This window comes from Lissotriton vulgaris, chromosome 4_1, assembly GCF_964263255.1.
Source record: "Lissotriton vulgaris chromosome 4_1, aLisVul1.2, whole genome shotgun sequence".
Taxonomy (NCBI): Eukaryota; Metazoa; Chordata; class Amphibia; order Caudata; family Salamandridae; genus Lissotriton; species Lissotriton vulgaris.
The window spans coordinates 13,324,528-13,347,623 of NC_141691.1; the positions used below are offsets into that span (position 1 = coordinate 13,324,528).

Below are 23,096 nucleotides of genomic sequence, written 5' to 3' on the forward strand. Positions count from 1 at the left end.
AGAAATCACAAAAGGTCCATTGTTCTTAATTGTTCTCATATTCGTGAAGACATATGGTGTCGAAATATTGTCAGGTTGATACTCTTCCCATTCCCATTTAGTCCCTTTAGCTTGAGGATAACCATCTTTATCTTGATAGCATACTTTATTGAGGTGAAAGTTAATCCCACCTACTGAAGACTTTCCAGAAGCAAACAAAAGTGCAAACCAAGCTTGACAAGAACCATTGTTCGAGAATGAAAGAGGAATGAAAGTTGTTCTTCCCTTTTTCTGGTGACCAGGTATCATCCCACACACCCAACAGTTGGTAGTATTTGTGGCATTATGAGTGTGATGCAGCATCTGAATAAACATATTATTTAAGTAGGATTGTCGATGCTTCTGCTCATGGTAGGGAAGCGTAAAATAATGTTGCTCAACTGGCACTGGAGTAGTGGCGATCAAAAGCTGTTGAGCAGGAGCCACTTTTTCAACAAACCAATTTATTATTGCCATAACGACCATTGCAACAACAAACTCTACAGCACAAATACATTTCTTAGCACTAGGTTTATCAACATCAACAGTCGATCTTTCTGCAGACATGATCAGCTTGTTGTTGAAACAATCGTTGAAGCGCTTAGCCCTAGGCAGCCATTGGTTTCTTCACCGAGGGTCAAGATGGGTGTCACTACTCTATGCAGGACTGATCCCCCCCTTGCCACATCGGCACTCCGTTTCACTAACCCGGGGCGGTAGCTCAACCAGTCCTTTTCGACAATGCGGGCTCTTTCCGTGGTCTCATTTGGTATTGCGATGCTCCAGACATCGTGTGGTCCGGGAATACTTCCTCAGATTCGTCAGTTGGGATCACTTGGTTTATCTCCATGTCCACAATCTCGTGATGGTCGGTCAGCACAGCAGGTTCAACCGAGTTAGGTGACACATGCTTGCAGTGTGTGCTGTGGATCCAATTCTTTCTGTTTGTCACTAGAACTGCTGTCCTCGTAGCCAGGAGCACTTGCTCTGGTCCTGGCCACCTCGGCTCCAAGCTATTCGACCTCTCAAAAATTCTGACCATAATCTGGTCTCCAAGCTGGAGATCGTGAGCCTTACCTGTAGATCTGTCAGGAAGAGCTTCTCGATTCTGTTGATGAATAGAAATCAAACTGTAGGTTAACTGTGCTAAATAATCATTCATCAGATCACAAGGTACATCATGAATGTGGTGTGCTTAGGAACTCCTCAAATGTTCATCGGTTTCCCAAATACCACTTCATATGGTTTAAGCCCAGATCATCAGTGTGGCACCGATCTCATGGACAACAATGCCAAAGGTAGTGCATCTGGCCACTTCAGAGACTTGGAAGCCAGTATTTTTGCTAATTTCAGTTTCAGTGTAGAGTTGTACTTCTCCACTAATCCTGCTGATTGTGGGTGGAAGACTGCATGGAATTTCTGCTTAATCGCTAATCCTTTCAGGACATGCTCAACAACTTGCTCAATAAAATAAGGTCCGTTGTCACTCCACAAAAGTTTACAAACACCATATCTAGGGAAAAACTCCTTTAGAAGCACCTTCGCTGTAGTGAGAGCTGTATTATCCTTTGTAGGGTATGCCTCTATCCATTTACTGAAGGCACATACCACCACTAGGACATACTTTAAGTTATTGCAGCGTTCAAGTTGGATGTAATCCATCTGCAAAACTTCAAAAGGTGCAGTTGGTGTAGGAAACCCTCCTGTAGGAGTCCGTGTCCCTTTACCAGGATTATATTACCAACAGATCAAACAGGACTGTACTACTCTCATAGCTGTGCTGGCAATTTCAGGATGCTCCCAAACTCACGTAAGCAATTTCGTTATTGCTAGAGCTCCAACATGTGCCAGCCCATGTGCCATTTGAACCATAGGTTGTAAATAGGCTGCAAGAAGTTTCCATTTATCCATGTATTTTTTGCGCAAACAACCCTCACCATCCAATATTCCTTCTTTATCCCATTGCTAAAGTTCTGCTAGAGAAATAGATCTCTGTACATCTAACACTTCCTTTCTTGCATCATGCCATCGATCAGCTTGAGACTTCACTACGTACTAAGAAGTAGTGCTTGGTTGCATTGCAGTCTCACGAGCTACGCGATCTGCAAAGGCATTGCCTAGTCCTGTCGGATGTATGATGTTAGCACGCACACTTTTACCATGCATACCATTATCACACATTTTTTACAACGCGATAACTTTACAACGCATAGTGCTTTGGGTGCTGGATAGTGAATAGTTTAATTTACTATTCCAACACCAGTCCCTGTGGACACTAGGGAAGGTTATTGGATAGTAAATTAACCTATTCACTAGCCATTCCCTAAGTCAGATCGCCTCAAAGCGCTATGCGTTGTAATGGTATGCGTTGTAACAGATGCGTGGTAATGGTAGTGCGTGCTAAAAGATGTGTGCTAAAGGTTGTATACCGTCCTGTCTTATCAGTTACTTTCTTGTGTGCACTACACTTCACAATAACTATCTTCTTAGGATATGTTAGTGCAGTTAAGAGATTATGCACTAATTCTCAGTGCATTATCTGCATCCTGTGGGAAGTAAGAAAGCCTCTTTCCTTCCAAAGTAGGCCAAAATCATGGGTCACTCCAAAAGCATAATGGCTGTCTGTATATATGTTCACATGCAAGCCAGTGCTAAGTTCACAAGCCTGTGTTAAAGCTATTAGTTCAGCTGCTTGAGCCGACTTCTGTGGTATGCGAGCTGTCTCCACTACTGTCTAAAGTGTCGTAATTGCATATGCAGCTGAGGTCGTGCCATCTGGTAACTTCAAACAGGACCCATCAACCCACCGTTCCCCATCTACATCTGAAAGAGGCGTATCTTGCAAATCGACAAAACCCTTTGTCTATTCCTCGGTAAGGAATATACAATCATGAGGCTCTTTTGATTGAGACTGAGTCACAGGATATGGCAACAAAGTAGCTGGGTTTAGAGTCACACACCTCTTTATGGTAATGTGAGGGGCCAAAAGTGTCAATTTGTATCCTGTCAGGCGAGCACTAATTAAGTGCTGCATTTTAGTCTGATTCAAAAGGGCATCTACTGCATGGGGTACTAGCAATAACACTTTATGTGACAAAACTATCCCTTCACTCTGACATATGGACACAGCTGTTGCTGCAACTGAGCGAAAGCACCCAGGCAATGCACGAGCAACAGGATCAAGAACTGCTAAAAAGTATGCACAGGGACGCTGCTTGTCACGTGGGTCTGTACTAAAACCTAACACTGGTACAGAACAAAGAGCTTGTTGTAACTGTTGAAAAGCATTCTCACATCCATCTGTCCTTGGAAGGGGCATTGGAGTATCTTTTGTCATAAGTGCCAGCAGGATTTAACAATGTGCAGAAATCCTAATATTAATTGCCTACAAAACAAAGTCAGACCAATAAAGGCACGAACATCTTTCTGAGTAGCAGGCACTGGTGTGTCTAAAATTGCTTGAATGCGATCTGGTGTCAGTGCGCGGCCCTCCTTAGAGAGAAGGTGACCTAAGTAGGTTACCTTTAGTCTACAATATTGTAATTTTTTCATGACACTTTATGATGGTGACTAGCAAAAAAAGAAAACAAAGACAAGCACATTCTTTACACTGGTCAGGCGTATCGGCTGCCAACCAGATGTCATCGACATATTAAATGAGAGCCACTCCTACAGGTAAAAGGAAAGAATCAAGTTGTCTTTTCAGTGCTTGGCTTTAGATACTAGGACTCACAGTGTACCCATGAGGAATTCTTCAAAATCTGCACAATCTATTATTCAAAGTGAAACCGAACAAATATCGGCTATTAGGATGTATAGGATTCGAAAGGATAGCGTTCTTCAGGTTAATCACACTAAATGTAGTCCCTGTCAGGGGAACCGAAGTAAGTAGTGTTGTTATGTCAGAAACCACAGGGTATTGGGGTACTACAATCTTGATAACTTCTTGCAAATCAATAATGAATCTGTAACTCCTAGTGTCAGTTTCTTTTTTCAAGATAGGAAGAATCAGACTGTTGCAAACATTATAAGCGGCTTATTCCACAACCCTCACTTTAATCAAATCATGGACAATGCGCATAAGTGCTTCTTCTCCTTCTTGCGAAATCTTATATTGGGGCAATCATGGTAATAAACCGCCCTCCTTGACACAAATATGCACTGGTGGGATAACTATCTGCCCTACATCTGTGTCTGAAGTGGCTCACAAAGTACTAGGAAGTGAAGTTATTGCAAAATCCTCTTTAACAAGACAAGATCTCTCAATCACGGGGTAGTTGTCAATTAAAATAACACGTACATCTTCAGGAGAACATTGTATCGTAGCCCTGAAATATTTGAGCATATCAACCCCCACAATATTGTCTGGTGTATGCGGAGAAAGCAAAAATGGACAAGGAGCAGTACATTTGTCAACATGGAATGCAAGTGGTTGTGACAGTGGGCTAAGGGAAGGTGTCCCCTTGAAACCTATTGATGTAATAGTTACGCCACACAGGGAGCCCTTGGAACCGAGTGTTTAGAAAAGGCGCTAAAAGTAGCTGCTGTATCAACCAGAAACTGATCAGTAGAACCCAAAACATGTGCTGTAACATAGGAACCCTGCTGATCTACTGGTACTTCAACTGATTCCTTACCCCATCCTAGGCAATCCTATGCATAAGCAGAATCTTTAAAATCAGACGGCACATAGTGAGACAATTGATATTGGTTCCGTCTATTAAAAGTGTTAAACCCATCCTGTCCACGTGTATTTGAATCAAACCTAGCACGATCATCCGTGCTTCCTCTAGGCCCTGAATATCCTGAGCGATTTCTCATTTGTCCCCGTCCACGTGGATACTGCTGAGCACACAATGTTGAACAATAAGAAGCCCAATGTCCAAATTTCCTGCAGTACGCACACTGGCCAACAGACAAATTTGAACGAGCAGAAGAAGAAAAAGATGAACCATAAGATCCACGCCCACATCTATCATTACCTCTAGAAGGCGGACCATAAGCCTGAGCCAACATTACCTTCGTTTTTAACTCCATAGTCTTCTTATTCTCATTACACTTCGCTTCTAATTCCTGCCGTTCATAATACTGAGCCATAGTCAAAAGAGAAACCGGAGAAGAGGTAGTCCATGAACTCTCACTGGCCTTTAGGTGACTAGCTATTCCTGACAACAGGTTTGCGACATATTTATCGATGAACAGATGCCTGCCTGTGTCATCCCTCAATGACTGACCACTAAAATCGTGGAATGCCTCCTCAAAGCGTGTAAAGAAGTCAGAAACCGATTCATCTGCCTTTTGCTTACAAGACTCTAATACAGTCCAATTTATCTTCGTAGGGGGAATAATCGTTATGGCTGCGGGAAGATCTAAAACTAACTGACATGGTTTCTGTGTGGGTTACCTCTCTTCATCCAATCGTTCAAAATCTTTCCATAATGCCCCAAAAGTCACATGATCATCAACCTTACGTACAGTTCTCCACATTTCAGGGGGTGATATCAATTCGAAAAAGAGGTCAATATCAGGCAAAGTCATAGTACAAGAACTAATAGCACCCTCAACTTCCTCATAAAAAGCTGCTGGATTTTTCTGCGGATCAGGCAATGCAGTTTTAAGAGCCATAGCATCTGCTCTATTCCAAGGAGTGTAACCCAATTATAATTATAAATAAAATAACCCTTTGCATCAGAGGAAGCCTTATCATCACTTGTAACCGCTCCTTTAGGAGGAACATACAAAGGTGCGGCTTCCCGCATAGGTTTTGCCTGAACTATCATAGTCTTATCTGTTCTGAAGAAAGAAGCTTGTGCCACGATGGTCTGAGGTGTTTGTGCAGCTGCGTCTGCTGCCTTTTTCTCCTCTCACAAATGGACTGTCTCAACACGTAATTTAACGAAACGCCTGATTGAGACAGCCACCTGAGAAAAGACAAAAAGACCATCACGCATTTGATGAAAATTATTTACTATATTAACAGGCTCCAAATCATCAGAATGTTTCCTAAACAGTTCAACAACTTCTGTGGCTAACACTAAGGGTAAAATATACTTGCTCCCTTTCCTGCCAATCCTTCATGTCATCTAAAAGTTTAGAAGCAGAAGCAATACTACCGGTGGCTTTGCAAGCAGTAGATCTAAGCTCAGCAGAACGTGCTGTGGTCAACATAGAACGAGTAGCTCGTGCTTTATTCTGACCTGTAGGAGAATCCTATTCTGACTCATACGGAGCAGAAGAAAAAAATATACGGAGGCGGAGAACGATCTAATAACAAAAAATCATCTTGAGGTTTATTCAGAATAGGATAGAGTGGTCGCCGAACAGCATATTGGCCAGTTCCCCGTAAATGGCGCTCCCTATCTTCTCTCTATTTTGGTTCCATATTTTTCATTTCCTATGCTTTTGCATGGATGTTCTTTCGCTGTTCTTTTTCAATCAAGGCTTGTTCACGCTTCATTCATTCACGCGCTTCTTTCTCCCATATTCATACACACTCAAATATATCTTGCCTAGTCTTTCTCTCAAACATACATTGTTCCACATAATAAATCTTTTGTAAATCAAATGACCCATGCATAGGCCAATGCAACTCAGGATCCTCACGAGTATATTTATTCCATAACGTTCTGTACATTATAGAAGAAATACCATATTTAATATACATATCCCTATTATTCGTCTCCTCGGGGGGGGGGGGTTGTGCTTCATCAAGTCTCAAACTGGTACACCTACAAAAGCAACACATCCTACAAAGTGTGCTGGAAACAGGCATGCCAAAAATAGTGCAGAATATGCAGTATTATAACCAAAGTAGCGTTTAAGGTACCTTTCATGGGCGAAATTTGCGAATTCGCGATCCGCGAATTGGTGCGAAAGCGAACTCGCAATTCGAATTCGTGCAAATTTGCGAATTTGCTGTTTTTGCCAGTTCGCGAGGGTTTTGTACAATTTCGGGGACGCGAACTTACTTGTGTGGTCGCAACGGTCGCGACCATGTTGTTTCTCCGTGTCTAGCCTGTTTGCGACCCTGTGGTTCATCGCTGCCACCCTCCGGTTCATCACTGTCACCCTCTGGTTCACCAATGCCACCCTCTGGGTCATCACTGTCCCCCTCTGGTTTATCACAGCACCCTCTGGTTCATCACTGCCACCCTCTGGTTGATCACTGCCATCCTCTGGTTCATCCCTGCCACCCTCTGGTTCATCAGTACCACCCTCTGATTCATCACTGTCCCCCTCTGGCTTATCACAGCACCCTCTGGTTTATCACAGCACCCTCTGGTTCATCACTACCACCCTCTGGTTCATCACTACCACCCTCTGGTTGATCACTGCCATCCTCTGGTTCATCCCTGCCACCCTCTGGTTCATCACTGCCACCCTCTGGTTTGCCACTGCCACCCTCTGGATCATCACTGTCCCCCTCTGGTTTATCACAGCACCCTCTGGTTCATCACTGCCACCCGCTGGTTCATTACTGCCACCCTATGGTTCGCCACTGCCACCCTCTGAATAATCACTGCCACCCTCTGGTTGATCACTGCCATCCTCTGGTTCATCCCTGCCACCCTCTGATTCATCACTGCCACCCTCTGGTTTGCCACTGCCACCCTCTGGATCATCACTGTCCCCCTCTGGTTTATCACAGCACCCTCTGGGTCATCACTGCCACCCTCTGGTTGATTGCTGCCATCCTCTGGTTCATCCCTGCCACCCTCTGGTTCATCACTGCCACCCTCTGGTTTGCCACTGCCACCCTCTGGATCATCACTGTCCCCCTCTGGTTTATCACAGCACCCTCTGGTTCATCACTGCCATCCTCTGGTTCATCCCTGCCACCCTCTGGTTCATCACTGCCACCCTCTGGTTTGCCACTGCCACCCTCTGGATCCTCACTGTCCCCCTCTGGTTTATCACAGCACCCTCCGGTTCACCACTACCACCCTCTTGTTCACCACTGTAGATTATGGGGGGAAAGCAAAGCACACCTTCCCAGCCTCAACTGAAATGAATTAATTTGGGGCTGGTTAATTTGTCACAGAATTTGTGCTTCAGGTCTGCCACCTGCTTCCTTAGCTGTAAGACCTTCCTGTTGCAGTTATGTTTTTTTAATGGAGCATTGTGCCATACTTGTAACTATTCTCTGACCCTGCTTTGAGGGTCAGAGCAGGGTCAGAGAATAGTTGAAAGTAGGCAACTGAACTCTGGAGGGGCCCATCAGGAAGCACTACAGGGAATGGTTACAAATTAGCTTCAACTTTTGCACCTGCTAAGTGCTTTCAGTTTTCCAAAATTTGTTTTTCGGCCATTTCCCGAGATTCACGGGACGCAAAATCGTAGGAAATCGAACTTGCAATCCCCAAATTCGTGCAAATTTGCTGATTTCATTTTTTTGCGTATTCAGGCGTTTTTTTGCTTGCAGCGCACCGACCCCGAGGTTGCCCATGCGGTCGTGTATGGGCCCGGCCATCTTGTTTGCGTGATGTGTTTCCGTTTCTGGGCGCTCGTTGCATGCTCGCGTCGTATGCGGCGTGCGATTACGTATTCGTGGGCGTTTTTGCGTGCTCGCGGGGGAAATATTGCGCGAACTTATCCCCGCGGTCCTCTATGGGCGCGGCCATCTTGTTTTTCATTTACTGCTATGGTTTTGGGCATTCTACCTTTCTATCCACCTTACATCTTTGTAATCCTATGTTTTTCTGAACTTTTTTTTGTTTTTTTTGCTTATTATCTCTCTCTTCAATTTCCGACATCTATATTTTGTGTTTTTTTTTAACTTTTTTTTACTTTATTACCTACTTTATTGTTTTCGCTCTCTCTCTTATTTTTTTTCACACCTATTCTTCCTTCCTACTTCTTGTGCCCAGGACCATGGCTAAGGGAGGCGACAAGGGCGAGGGGAAGGGCCCAGCACCACGAACCCGGCTCACTTGCGGGCGTTTGAGGGGGGAGGAAGTGCAGCCCAGGGAGATCTTCTCTGCCGTGGAGGTGGCCGCCTCGATGGTTTTTGTCCAAGTCCACCTCCCTAAGACCATGGCAGCAGGTTGGCGGATTACATCCTCCGAGAGCGTCGCCAGCTGTGGGAGAAGGTGTGCCGGCGCATGTATAAGGAGTCTGGGTTCCGGCGCACCTACCACCAAGTGACGCACCGGTGGAGTGACATCTTGGGCCGGGAGCATGACATGATCGACTTGCTCGGTGTGCAGATCCCTGGCCTTGGTAAGCAGCTATTTAATAACTACTTGTTTTCCTTCTGCTTTGTTATATTGCTAATCTATTTTTTTCCTGAAGAGTACGAATGCTGCTGATTAGATTACATTGCAGGTAAATTAGTGTTTAAATAGATTCTGTCATTGCAAGTGCTCGCCTGGCTATTGGCTTTGCTACTATGCTTACTTGTTTGCAACTTTTTTGTCATTTGAGAGCATTACTACGTAATGCTAGAGACAGTAGACTCAAGTCTAGTCCTTTTTTGTACTCCTGTTGCTGCCACTTTGAAGAGATAGTGGTGGATTGATACGTTGAGTATATTATTTATTACTTGTTATAGGACATTTGTTAGTGGTCTGCAATCATGATGACAGACTGTGTCTGTCACGCGACGTCTCGTGCTGGTGGTAGTCGTAGTAGAACCTTTTTGTTGTTGATGTAGTTAGTGAATTCCATAACTTTCCTATTAGACGGTCTGCAAATCCTGCAATACTGTACTACTATCCTCCTAGTTGACCAGATCAGATGCAATTGATTTTAATTTGTTTCCCCGACATTATTTTAGATTGAGTACAAAGAAATCAAATATTTAGCAAAAAACAATCATCCATGTTGTGTTTCTTTATTTCATGATCACCAGCAACTCCCAGGGGCAAGGCGTCGGCGGCGACAGAGACTCCGGTGGCAGAAGGTGAACAGGAGCAGCCCCTTGCAGGCTCTTCTGCTGGCCCCAGTAAGTTGTTTTATTGTTATATTAATACTTATACTTCCCTAACTTTTACAGCTCCTATTCATTATAAACTGGTGCCTAATAATTCTATGTTTTACAAATAGTCTTTGATCTTCTTCTAATGCAGACTACTTACATTCTTATCCTGCCTCTACCAACACTCTCTGTGCTACTACTAATTACAATTATGAGTCGGTCTGTGTAGGTAGCTAAGCTTGCCCATTCGGCAAACGGTGGGAAACAAAACTCTGATACAGCAATAGCTCTAGGCACTGAGTGCAGACCTCTGGGTTGCCCTTGCTGTCTATTCCAGTCTTCTTAATGTAAGTGCTTTGACAATTTCCAACAACAAAATGTCATTGTTTACAACAAGTAAAAGGTAGCAGTTGCCTTTTTGATTTGAGAGGAGCACATCCCATACCGCTAGTGTTTCAGGGACTATTCTGCACACAAAGAAGTATGGACAAGATAAATAAGACATTGTTGATGATAGGTGCATTTCGACTTTTGACATACCTCAGTCCGAACAGAAGTTGAACCCCCAATCCCCTGACCGACTATTTAGAATGTCTGACCAATGATTTTACGACCAAGAAGAACAGAAGAAGACTACCTCTGAGTACGGCCTATCTGAGTCACTGAAACATGACTGCCAAGTGCAGTTTTTCAAACTTTTCCGCTCACTCACTCACTCGTAAACAAAAACCACACTGTGTTTGTTAGTTTTAAAGTTTTATTTTCAATTAAGAAATGAAAACATTATTTCTTTATTTTTAATAGCGTAGTATTCTGATGGATGAAGATGACGTTAAAGTTTAAACAACATTCCCATGAATGAAATTAGTATGACTCAAACTTAATAATAGTTCTCAGACACATGAAATTATTAGAATAACTGTGTGGGAGCCCCCACCTTCTTTAAAATACTTAAAGTACTGCTGGTGATGACTTAGTAGTAGTTGGTGAATTGTCTGGCAGAAGGGCAATGGAATCTTCTTTCTGTAATGAGAAAAATGGTGCACGTTAAGCAAGCATTCGTCAGTTGTCATAAGAAGAAGTGTAGCATTTAATGGAATAAGCATATAACAGGTTAACACCCTCCCCAAAACCGTTACTTTTTTCAATCCCAGTAATAAAAAATGTGATATGTAACATTTTCTTCCATTACGAGACAAAATAGGGGGTTGTGTATGGCATCTGAAAATATGACATGTTTTTCCTAGACGTCACAACATCTGATGCGGCACGGATGACCCCCAGTGCCGGGTCCAGCAGTGCGGAGGGGTCCACTCTGGATGGGGCGGCGCCAACAGGAGGAGCTGTGGGGGAAGACTCTGCGGCGGAGGATAATGGTAAGTTATTATACTCCTCACTTATTGACATTTTTTTGAGTAGGCTTGCAAAGGAGTGTATGATGTACTGTACAGTAGTACACAGTACACTAGTATAAATACACTGTACTGTCAAGAACATTTACTAATTTAGAACTACTTTTTGGGCTATCACGGAGAAGACAGTCAACCTTGAGTTTTAATGGCATTAGCGGCGGTACTTCTCTGGTAATCAATGCCCCCCCCCCTTTTTCACTTCAACTCAGCTGGCAAATTTTTATTGTGAAGCCAAGTCATATCAGATGTAGTTTCGGGATGTGAAGAACGAAAAGTTAAAGAAGGGTGAAACGAAGGACGAGGGAGTCTTAATATTTATGACTGTAAAGAATGGTTTTGTTGAATGCAATTCAACATAAGAAAGAAGACGGCGGTTTCCAAAATATTATGAAAAGGGTGTTAGTTGGTTGTTGACAAAAAGAAATGTTGGTACATTTGAGACATTAAGAAGAATCATAGATGTACTTTGGAAGCCGGGATGTTATCTTCTTATCCTCCTCGTCGATAGCAGAGGTGTTTGATGTAGTAGGGCAGATGCTGAGTGGATGAAGTATGGCCAGTGGCAGTGCCACCCCTATAGCAAAAGTAAGACATTAATATCCCCACCTGCATGTACTGCTTAAAGTAATGCGAGTCTGCATCATCTTGGCCTGTGTCTGTATTTCTTGGGTGAAAGCTGAGTGAGCTGCCATTCTGGCGGCTACCACAAGTTCACATACCAGGGGCCTCATTTATGAAAAGTGACGCATCGCTGCATGAAAACAGCGATGCGTCACTTTTTCACTGCGTACCCCTTGCGACATTCCTGATGCGTCATATTTAATGTATGACACATCATGTCGCAAGGAGTTACAGATACGTCAGTATTTCTGACGTATCTGTAAGCGCAAAAGTGACGCATTGCTGGAGTGTGTCACAATAGTGACGCAACTCCAGCAATGCGTCCTTTCACATGGGGAAAGCCCCATGTGAAAGGGCTTGCGTCAGTCTTACGCCTGCTGTGAGGCAGGCTCAAGATTTTGACGCAACAGCGTCCTAAAAGTGACGCAGTGAAATCTCATAGATTTCACTGCGTCACTATTACGAGGCTTTTTGCGGGGGAACGCCCCCTCTGCATACATTATACCTGACGCAGGTATAATGTGGCGCAGGGGTTTAAAAAGTGACGCATCTACCTAGATGCGTCACTTTTTAAATATGGCGCAACAGGGCACATTTTTTACACCGCTGGTGCGTCACAAAAAGTGACGCACCGGCGGCGCAAAACTGACGCAAGGCCTTCATAAATAAGGCCCCAGTAATTTATTTTGCAAAACAAGAGAAAAAAAGTAAAACATACCTTTTTTTAGTACTCTCTGACTATGTATGTAGTAGTGCGTTCACCTATAGAGCTGCTGGTGGAATTCCTGAAACTCACAGTGTCACATGCATACAAAGATGGCGGAAAGATACATGCCAACATTTTATACTGTGTTTGCTACTTGCTGGTGTTACTGAGTGTCAACCTTCCGCTGAATTATTTTGACTTTATGTTAAAGACTATTGGCTACAGTATTTTTCTTTCTTTATTCATAGATACTACTCCCAAAAAGCTCACCCGTAAGGAGATGCCTGTCCGGGCCAGGGCCCGTAAGCTGGAGGCTATTTGTGCCGAGTATCGGTGGTTGTGGGCTCGGGAGCATGAGGAGACATCAACATCTACATCTTCCTCTACTGCCCCTTGGTCCACCAGCCAGAAGCCTCCAGCGAAACGGAGCCGTGGCCCAACAGCCTCCCGCCGCCACAGCAGCAACAACATCAGTGGCCCCCCCGGATCCTGGATAGTTCGTGTGCGCCAGTTACGCAGAAGAGTGGACTACCTGGAGCGGTTGGCCCAAAAACATCAGCGCCAGCTCCGGGACCTCCGCAAAGAGCAGCGGGACATGCAGCAACAGCTTGACAAACTACGCCACCGGAGCTAGTGACTGTCCCTTGCCCCTTTTTTAAAGACTGTTGGGGGGGTGGGTATTGGGTGTTTGGGAAAGGTGACTTTTGGACTTTTTGACATTGGTTGGGTTCAGGAGGGGGGGTGAGTTTGGGTAATTTATTTTATTATTGTTGTGCTGAAAACAACACGAATATATATATATTTTCTAATAATTACTTTTCTTTCAAAAACACAGTATACGCATTCATATATCATTTTGTGTGGGGGTTGGCGGTGGTTACTTGATGTTTGTTTTCTTCAAACTTACCAGCATGAATGAAACATCTAGTCCTGAAATCTACAGAGTTAGTAAATTTAGTAGCCCTACTACTGTACTTTTATGTACTTTACTAGTAGTACTGTCAGTCTCTGCTCTCCTCCCAACTTAGTCCTCCTAGCCCATTATTCTACTACCTCTCCAATATGCTTATCTTACCTGTGATTTGTGTTTGAGAATCGGGGTAGCCCCAGGGCTGGCTGCATTGCAAATGGTGATTAAGGTTGGTTGTTGACTTGAATCCTCGACGGATGCAATATCATTGTTGTGCTGGTAGCAGTAGTGGTACACACTGGCAGTATCACCATATGAAAAAAAGAGGAAATGAAACATTTTGTGGCCTGAGTGTAGCATTAGAAACAGTACAATAGATAGTATGGTACAGAACAGTGGCCTAAATTGTAACCTAAGCAGTGCCTTCATAAGGTAAGAATTAAGCATTTGAATGTTCACGTCGTGTAGGAGGAGGATGTTATTATCAATCCACGATGGCGCACATGAACTTCTGGTTGCTGTGACCTTATCCTCCCCAGCAAGTGTGTGGAATTTATTGTTGTTGTTAGTCACACCTCAATGAAATACCATACAGTCCGGGGGAAGAGGGTTAGGGTTTGAAAATTGGATGGGAATGGGGTATTTTGGGAAAGTTTGGTAGAGAGGAAAAAAACACAGCATGGACAGTCAAACAACAAATGAAGGAAACAAATCTTTGGATTAGAAGATATTTATAAATCTTTAAAGGGACATAAAGGAAGTGCACTACTGCATGCCAGAAGTACTAAATGGATGGTTAGGTTACTGAAAAGTAGTACTACTACTTACTGCAACTTACTAGTAACTACGAAGAAAACAAGATGACAGTACAGGGCTGCAGTCATTACGCAATTTCACTTGCCTCTCTGCCCTCAGAGAGAATAAACACTTAGAACATTAAATTAGTGTTAAACATAGCAAAGACGTATCAAATAGCTGGAGGGATGAATTTGAAGCAGAGATCAAACAAACGCACAGAGTCACACTCCTAAAAGTAAGTTCAGGTTCACAAGAATATCATTTAAAAGATAAGGAGAATTTTGGATACTGTTACTGTTATTTGTAGTTGTCCCGTTGAATTTGTGAAGTTGATGCATCCAGCCATTCCTCTTATTTGCGGCACTCCTTCATTCCATTGGATGCTCCATCGATCAATCTTGGTGACTAGACACACTGTCCACTGCCTGCCTGATGCGGATTTGTGGATCGCTAATTGTAAGCCTGAGTAGTACATCGATGGCACAGGGTAAAAGCCTGCCTGTAATTGATGATGGAAAAACACAACAGTAAGTGTTAAAGACACCTTGGAGAAAAAAATATATAAGGCACGCTGTGTAGTGCAAAAATTATACTGTCACTTTCAGAGATGACAATCCGCAAAATCTAGAACACCCCACATTACCCTTCCATAATCTTGCAGAATACTGCTGCTACCTCGCAGAGGCCTAATTTCAAATCGGGCCAAAACACACTCAGAAAGTATGCCCATAAACCCCCTTTCCCACCATGGATTACCTTCAAACCACTTGCAATAAAAACTTAGACATTCCAACAAGTGTTCCAAGACACCACCCAGTCGTAAAAATCTAGAAACCCCGCCCAAACACATGCAATACAATAATGCTAACCCTAACAAGCCCTAAGTTAAGAATAGTGGCAAACGCTTTCTTTAACTAGGCCAAATCCCCCCTTTCCCACCATGAATTTTCTTCAAACCACTTACAATCAAAATTACACATTCCCACAAGAGCTCTAAGACCCCAGTATTCAGTTGCAAAAATCTAGAACAACCCGAAACACATGCAATCCCGCTGCTAGTGCTAACCCTAATGAGCCCTAAGTTAAAAAAAGTGCCAAAATGCTTTTCAGCATGGATTTTCTCCAAACCACTTTTATCCGGTAATAGATCTTCCCAGCAATGCCCCAAGACCTGCCAACCCACCCACAAAAAAAGCAGAACACCCCCAAACAGGCAAAAAGCAAAAATGGAAAATCTCATACTTAGAATATTTTCGGCCTTCTTTCAATTCTGTCCAAACGCTCTCTGCAGCTAGGCCCTAACTCCCCTTTGCCACCATGGATTTCCTGAAAAACAAATGGAATCAACATTAGACTGTGTCAGCAGTGCTCTCAGACCCCAAAACCCACCCCCAAACACCTGGACCCCCCCAAACAGCACCTCAAAGAAAAGCAAGTCAGCAAAAACGCAAAAAAAGTTTCACCTCCGATTTTGTCCAACTACTTTTATCCGGAATTAGACATTCCAAGCAATGGCCCCAGACCCGTCAACCCAGGCGGAAACAAGTAGAAGACCACCAAACAGCCAAAAAGCAAAACTACAAAAATGGGGACTTAGAAATTTAAATTTTCAGGCAAATATCCAAAATAACTCCACGCGCGCTCTGCAGCTAGGCTCTAACTCCACTTTGCCACCCTAGATTTGCTTCAAATCTCTTCCAATCAAAAGTATCAATACCCAGCAGTGCTCCCAGACCCCAAAGCTCACCCCCAAACACCCGGAACCCCCCAAACAGCACCTCAGAGACAAGCAAGTCAGCAAAAAATGTAAAAAGAAATTCACCTACGATTTTGTCCAAACCACTTTTATCCGGTATTACACATTCCCAGCAATGGCCCCAGACCCGTCAACCCAGGCGGAAACAAGTAGAAAACCCCCAAAAAGCAAAAAAGCAAAACTACAAAAATGGGGACTTAGAAATTTAAATTTTCAGGCAAATTTCCAAAATCACTCCATGCGCGCTCTGCAGCTAGGCCCTAACTCCCCTTTGCCACCTTGGATTTGCTTCAAACCTCTTGCAATCAAAAGTATCCATACCCAGCATTGCTCCCAGACCCGAAAACCCACCCACAAAAACCTGGAAGCCCCCCAAACAGCACCCCAAACACAGGCAAGTGAGCAAAAACGACAAAAACATGTCACCATGGATTTGGTCCAAAACACTTGATTCCGATATTAGACCTTCCGAGCTATGCCCCCAGACCCCTGCAGCCACCCGCAAAAAAGCAGAACACCCCCAAACAGGCAAAAACCAAAAATGGGCCTACTACCTTCAATTCAGTCCAAATACGCTGTGCAGCCAGGCCCTAACTCCAATTTTCCACCATGGATTTCCTGAAAAACAAATGGAATCAAATTTAGACTGTGCCAGCAGTGCTCCCAGACCCCAAAACCTACCCCAAACACCCAGAACCCCCCCAAACAGCACCTCAAACACAAGCAAGTCAGCAAAAACGCAAAATAAATTTCACCTCCAATTTTGTCCAAACCACTTTTATCCGGTATTAGACATTCCCAGCAATGGCCCCAGATCCGTCAACCCAGGCGGAAACAAGTAGAAAACTCTTAAACAGCCAAAAAGCAAAACTACAAAAATGGAGACTTAGAAATTTTAAGTTAAATATCGAAAATCACTTCACGCGCACTCTGCAGCTAGGTCCTAACTCCCCTTTGCCACCATGGATTTGCTTCAAACCTCTTGCAATCAAAAGTATCCATACCCAGCAGGGCTCCCAGACCCCAAAACCCACCCCTAAACACCCAGAACCCCCCCAACCAGCACCGCAAAGACAAGCAAGTCAGCAACAACGCAAAAAATATGTCACCTCCGATTTTGTCCAATCAACTTTTATCCGGTATTAGACATTCCCAGCAATGGCCCCAGACCCGTAAACCCAGGCAGAAACAAGTAGAAGACCCCCAAACAGCCAAAAAGAAAAACTACAAAAATGGGGACTTTGAAATTTTCAGTCAAATTTCCAAAATCACTCCATGCGAGCTCTGCAGCTAGGCCCTAACTCCCCTTTACTACCATGGATTTGCTTCAAACCTCTTGCAATCAAAAGTATCTATACCCAGCAGTGCTCCCAGACCCCAAAACCCACCCACAAAAACCTGGAAGCCCCCGAAACAGCACCCCAAACACAGGCAAGTGAGAAAAAACGCCAAAAACATTTCACCATGGATTTGGTCCAAAACACTTGATTCCGATATTAGACCTGCCGAGCTATTCCCAGACCCCTGCAGCTACCCGCAAAAAAGCAGAACACCCCCAAACAGGCAAAAAGCAAACATGGGCCTACTACCTTCAATTCAGTCCAAATACGCTGTGCAGCTAGGCCCTAACTCCCCTTTTCCACAATGGATTTCCTGAAAAACAAATGCAATCATCATTATACTGTGCCACCAGTGATCCCAGACCCCCGGACCCAGCACCTCAAATCTAGAACACCCCCAAAGAAACACCCAAAAACCTGCAAGACTGGTATATTCAAAACATGGCAAATTGCGTTGTTCACAAAAAAAACAGCAATTGGTTTCAGCAGAAACAGACAGTCATTGCTGTCCACTGCAAAATGCCATCTTCTCATTAATCATTACCTGTTCTACTTTTTGTCCGCATCTTCTTCGGAAAGTGAGGGCCCACAGGGCAGCCTCTCCTTCAAATTTCAGAAGTAGGTCTGTCAACAATCAGCAAGCATGTAGTCAGTCAGTTATTTCAGTCCCACTTGAGGGGACTCGTCTACGAAGACAAAGTTTGTTTTTTCTCCATAATCCATCCATCTGCCTTGAGGGAAATGGATAGGGGGTGTCTGGAGGAGGAGGATAGAGGAGCATGATTGAGTTGGGAACTTGTGAACATCTGAGTGCAGACTGCGGCACCTTCAAATCAATAAGAAAAATAAGATGAAGACAGTGCTGATGATGGACTTATTGTGATTGGGTGATTGGAGTTTTGTTGTGGTAAAAGTAGCAAAACAAAGAAAGACACACAGGAATAAAAGTGAATAAGTACAGAAAAAAAGGAAGTCATTTTCAGGCCTCGGTGTCAGGGAAGCAGAGCTCGTCCTCCAAGTCTACGAATTGAGATGGGAGTAGGTCTGGTGACCGAGAAGAACTTCCATCGGCGTCACCAAAGTCGGTGTCCTTTTCTTCCTGCGTGCATTCACGTATTTTGTAATCGGGTGGGATGAAGTGCTGATTCATCTTGATTATTGTTAACCTCTCCACATTTTTGGGTAAAAGGCGGGTCCTTTTTGAAGTAACAATGGCACCAGCAGTACTGAAAACACGTTCAGAAGACACGTTTGCAAGTGGGCAAGACAAATAATTTAGAGCCAGATTGGTGATTAGTCGCCATACAGAGCTTTTCGTATACCAATATTCCAATGGGTTCTCAATATGACAGACCTCTGTTGGGTCATCCAGATAGGCCCGCACCACCGACTCAAGGTTCTCCAGGGTTGATCCACTTTGCGTACTATCTGCAAACTTTTCATCAGTGGACCGAGCTAACCCTTGCTGAGTTAGCCAATCCCCTTCTGACAATATTTGTTTGCGGCCTGGTGCAGGTGAGGATGATGATATGGTTGCTGGTGTTGTTAACGGCTGTAAGGGAAAGTGACTCCCTTTGGCCAGGGATTGAGAAGTGCTACTTGATGCTGATAGCCTGCTGATTCAGTTGTACTTGTGCTGCCTCCTTGAAGGTTCTGCCGCTCTCTTTCGAACCGAGTGGCTGACACAGCTAGCCAATGTTTGTACTTTGAAGCATCTGCTTCATCAAAAGGAATGAATGCTTTGCTAGCCACTGCCTTTTTATACCGTGGATCAAGAATAGTGGCACAAATGTAATGTTGTTCTGTATGTATCTTTTTAGGCCTTTCATTGTCAAGTAGGTGCCTTAATAACTTACCCGCTAAATCTTATGCTTCTCGCTTTTCACCATCATCTCGGAACGTTGAATACACCTCCTTCAGTTGGTGCTCTAGCATCAGCAAAAATTGGATAGCTTTGCTCAAAGAACAGTCCTCCCTGCTGACTTCACGCGTGAAGAGCTCAAAAGGACAAAGCATGTCTGTCAGGCTTGCAATTAGCTTCCATTCCTCCAACTCTAGCCTCATGTCTTTATGAGTAGAACCCAGTTTAAAGACAAACTCATGTATTACCTCCCACTGCTCAGACAGACACTCAAGCATGTAAAAGGTTGAGTTCCAATGTGTTGCCACCTCCTGGATTAGACCTTTGACTGGCAGTTCACGTTTATATTGAAGGCTCCTCAGCTGCTTCCGGGCCTTAAAAGAATGGCTGAAATGTGTGCAGATTTTTGGGCAGATGGTCAGTAATTTAATGACTGGCGCTTCTATTTCAAGAAGGCTTGCACCACAATGTTAATACTGTGCGCCAAACACGGCACTCTGAAATAGCCGCCGTGCTCCATGGCCTTAACTATATTACTGCCATTATCCGTGGAAACATAACCAACTGTGCAATTTCTTGGATGCAGCCATTCATTGACCTTCCTGTTAAACTCCTCCAAAAGGATAGGTGCAGTGTGAGATTTCACCATGCCAAACATGCCTACTGTTGCATGTTTGCGAGTAGCTTGAAAAACTTCCTCTGTGTCAACATCTTTTTGAACTGTTTTTCGACTCCTGCAAAAGAGACCCAATGTGCAGTGATGCACATGCAATCAAGGGCTTGGCAACTAGTCCACATGTCTGTTGTCATGTGGATAGTGTGAACAGCACTCTTCAGAATAACTGTGCCAATCACCTCAGCACATCTTGATGTAGTGCTGGAACAGCAACCCTTGCAAAATAGGACCTGCTAGGAACCTTCCATTTAGGGCAGACTGTTGTCACCAATTCAAGAAAACCCACCCCTTTCACAAAAGAGAAAGGGAGAAGGTCCAGCGCTAGCATTTTAGCCAGTTTGGGGTTATACAGACGCACCGTTGGGTGGTTGCATTCAAATTGCCGTTCCAACCAAAACATGCTGGTAATGGTGGGCTGGATCATTTTACGTGATGATGATGATGATGATGATGACTTCAAACCAGTTAGGCTCAGTGATTTCGTTTTTTGCATTGGTGTCTCTCCCAGACTCTTAGTGTGCCTCATACATGTTGCAGGGGTAGAGGGTGTGGGCGCTACCACTACAGTGCTGCTGCCAGGAGTACTGAGTGTACCAGAAAAAATGACTGTCGCTTCTTCACTTCCCCCCTGCACGATCAGCCCCTCGTCATCATCAGATGCAATATGAAGGGATACATTTAGATTTGTTTTGGCTTCCTCAATGTCACTTAGGTGCCTCTCAGGCCTCCAGTACCATAGTTGGAACCAAGCTTACCCCGACTAACTAATACTTTACAAATCGAACAAACGACCATGTTTTCCACCTTTTTGCTAACAGTAAAGAAGTCCCAAACTGGGGACTGGAGATGTCGGCTGGTGGTGGAGAAGCTACTTTGACTTTCAATGCCAGATGAAGTGGAGGATGGGCGTGGCTGAATTTGTTTCTGTAGTTGACTTACAGCACCACTACTTGAGGTAATGGAGGTCGAGCTAGATGGAGGTCCATGCCGGCCCTTCTGATGAGAAAATATGGAAGCTGTAGGTCGTTTTGGTGCTGTAGTTAACTGTGTTGGTGGTGGTACCAGTGCCACGCCGGCCACATGATCATCCCGCTCAGCAGCCATTCGGGTTAGGGTGAAAATGTTAGTCTGCTGCATGGCCGCTGGGGCTGCAGTGACGTCTGTGATGACTGGGTCGTCATAAGACTGTTCATCAGCAGCACAAGACACCACTTCTAGTTCGTCGTCATCACCCATAAGTCGAAGCCTTGCGGGAACCTTCCTTTTAGGCTTAGCTACCTTTGTCGACTCATGGCGTGCCTCACTCTCAGACGCATTTGTGGGTTCCAATCAAGATCAAGGTCATCAAAATGAAGGGGGCTTGAAGAAGAACTTGTAGTAGTAGAAGCCCTCCATGACCTTTTTCTTGCTGGGGATCTGATAGCCAATGGTGGATCATCATCAGGAGGAGTGCCTTCCTCGGATGATACCTCTGCTTCAATATCATTTTCCTGATGTGCCCCTACTTCTGGAGGAACAAGCGTTGTAGGCAGTTGTGCCGCTCCATGAACCTCTACTTATACCTCTCCATGCACCTCTACTTGCGCCTCTCCTTGCCCATGTACTTGCACCTCTTCTTGCCCATGTACTTGCGCCTCTCCTTGCCCATGTAATTGCACTTGTGGTTGTTGTTGCGGCAGTGGTTGTTGAACACTTGCCAGCTGAGTTACACCCGGCGTTGATTGGATGGTAATTTCTAGTGATGAGCCAACATCACTGGTCGATGTTGATTGAGAAAGTAAAGTGGCTCCCTCAGCAGCACTCATGGTCTTGGACCTAAGTTGGCGTGGTGGCACCGAGCCCAATGAAGCCGAGGTGTTGCTTCCAGCTTGGTCCCCGGCAGGCACCGCTGCTTCTGCAGGCGTAGTTTTTTTTGTCCCAAAAAAGGTGTGGGTGGTCACACCTGTCTCCTTGGTAGGTGGTGCCACTTGCTTCTTCTGCTCCTTCTTACTGGCAGTGGCACTGGCAAGTTTTTTCGCTGAGGCGATATGGCCAACTTTCTTTGGGGCCATCTTCTTGAGATGTCAGAACAGCAGGCCGCAGTTGCACGAGTTGCAGAGTTGTCTTGTCTGTGGCCACACGTGACGTCACGTGATGTTGTGTTGCAAACACTACTGCAGGACTTCTTCCTGGCACTGATGGTTCTCTTGTGCACCTAAAAGCAATGGAAGCCAGAGGAACATCAGTTATACACCCCAAAAAGTCAAAAAACACTCAAAAATTACCACAATCCCATGCCATACATGCCCTCAATGATGTTTAAATTCAAGGCACCCCACAGAAAGACTAGGCCCATGCACGACTGAGTACCCCTGGGCATAATGGATGAAAGCTAGGCAAACTGGATGCAGGCCTGAGTACACTGTCTGCCTTCAAAATGGCCCCTTGACCCCCAGCATATGGCCAGGCCCTGCCTGTACCAGCCCTCAAAATGGCCCCCACCTACATGGCCAGTCCCCAACAACACCCCAAAAAATCGAAAAACACATAAAAATCACCACAATCCCATGCCATCTATGCCCTCAATGATGTTTAAATTCAAGACACCCCACAGAAAGACTAGGCCCATGCACCACTGAGTACCCCTGGGCATAATGGTTGAAAGCAAGGCAAACTGGGTGCAGGCCTGAGCACACTGCCTGCCTTCAAAATGGCCATTTGACACCCAGCACATGGCCAGGCCCTGCCTGTACCAGCCCTCAAAATGGCCCCCACCCACATGGCCAGTCCCCAACAACACCCCCAAAAATCGGAAAACACATAAAAATCACCACAATCCCATGGCCTACATGCCCTCAATGATGTTTAAATTCAAGACACCCCACAGAAAGACTAGGCCCATGCACCACTGAGTACCCCTGGGCATAATGGATGAAAGCTAGGCAAACTGTGTGCAGGCCTGAGCACACTGCCTGCCTTCAAAATGGCCCCTTGACCCCCAGCACATCGCTAGGCCCTGCCTGTACCAGCCCACAAAATGGCCCCCACCCACATGGCCAGTCCCCAACAACACCCCAAAAAATCAGAAAACACATACAAATCA

At 44.7% G+C, this 23,096-nt stretch overlaps 1 pseudogene; it reads right to left on the reverse strand.

Moving 5' to 3' along the window:
- Positions 1-18,456: 18,456 nt before the first annotated feature.
- LOC147718220 (zinc finger BED domain-containing protein 4-like) lies at positions 18,457-19,667 on the reverse strand (annotated as a pseudogene).
- Positions 19,668-23,096: the final 3,429 nt, after the last annotated feature.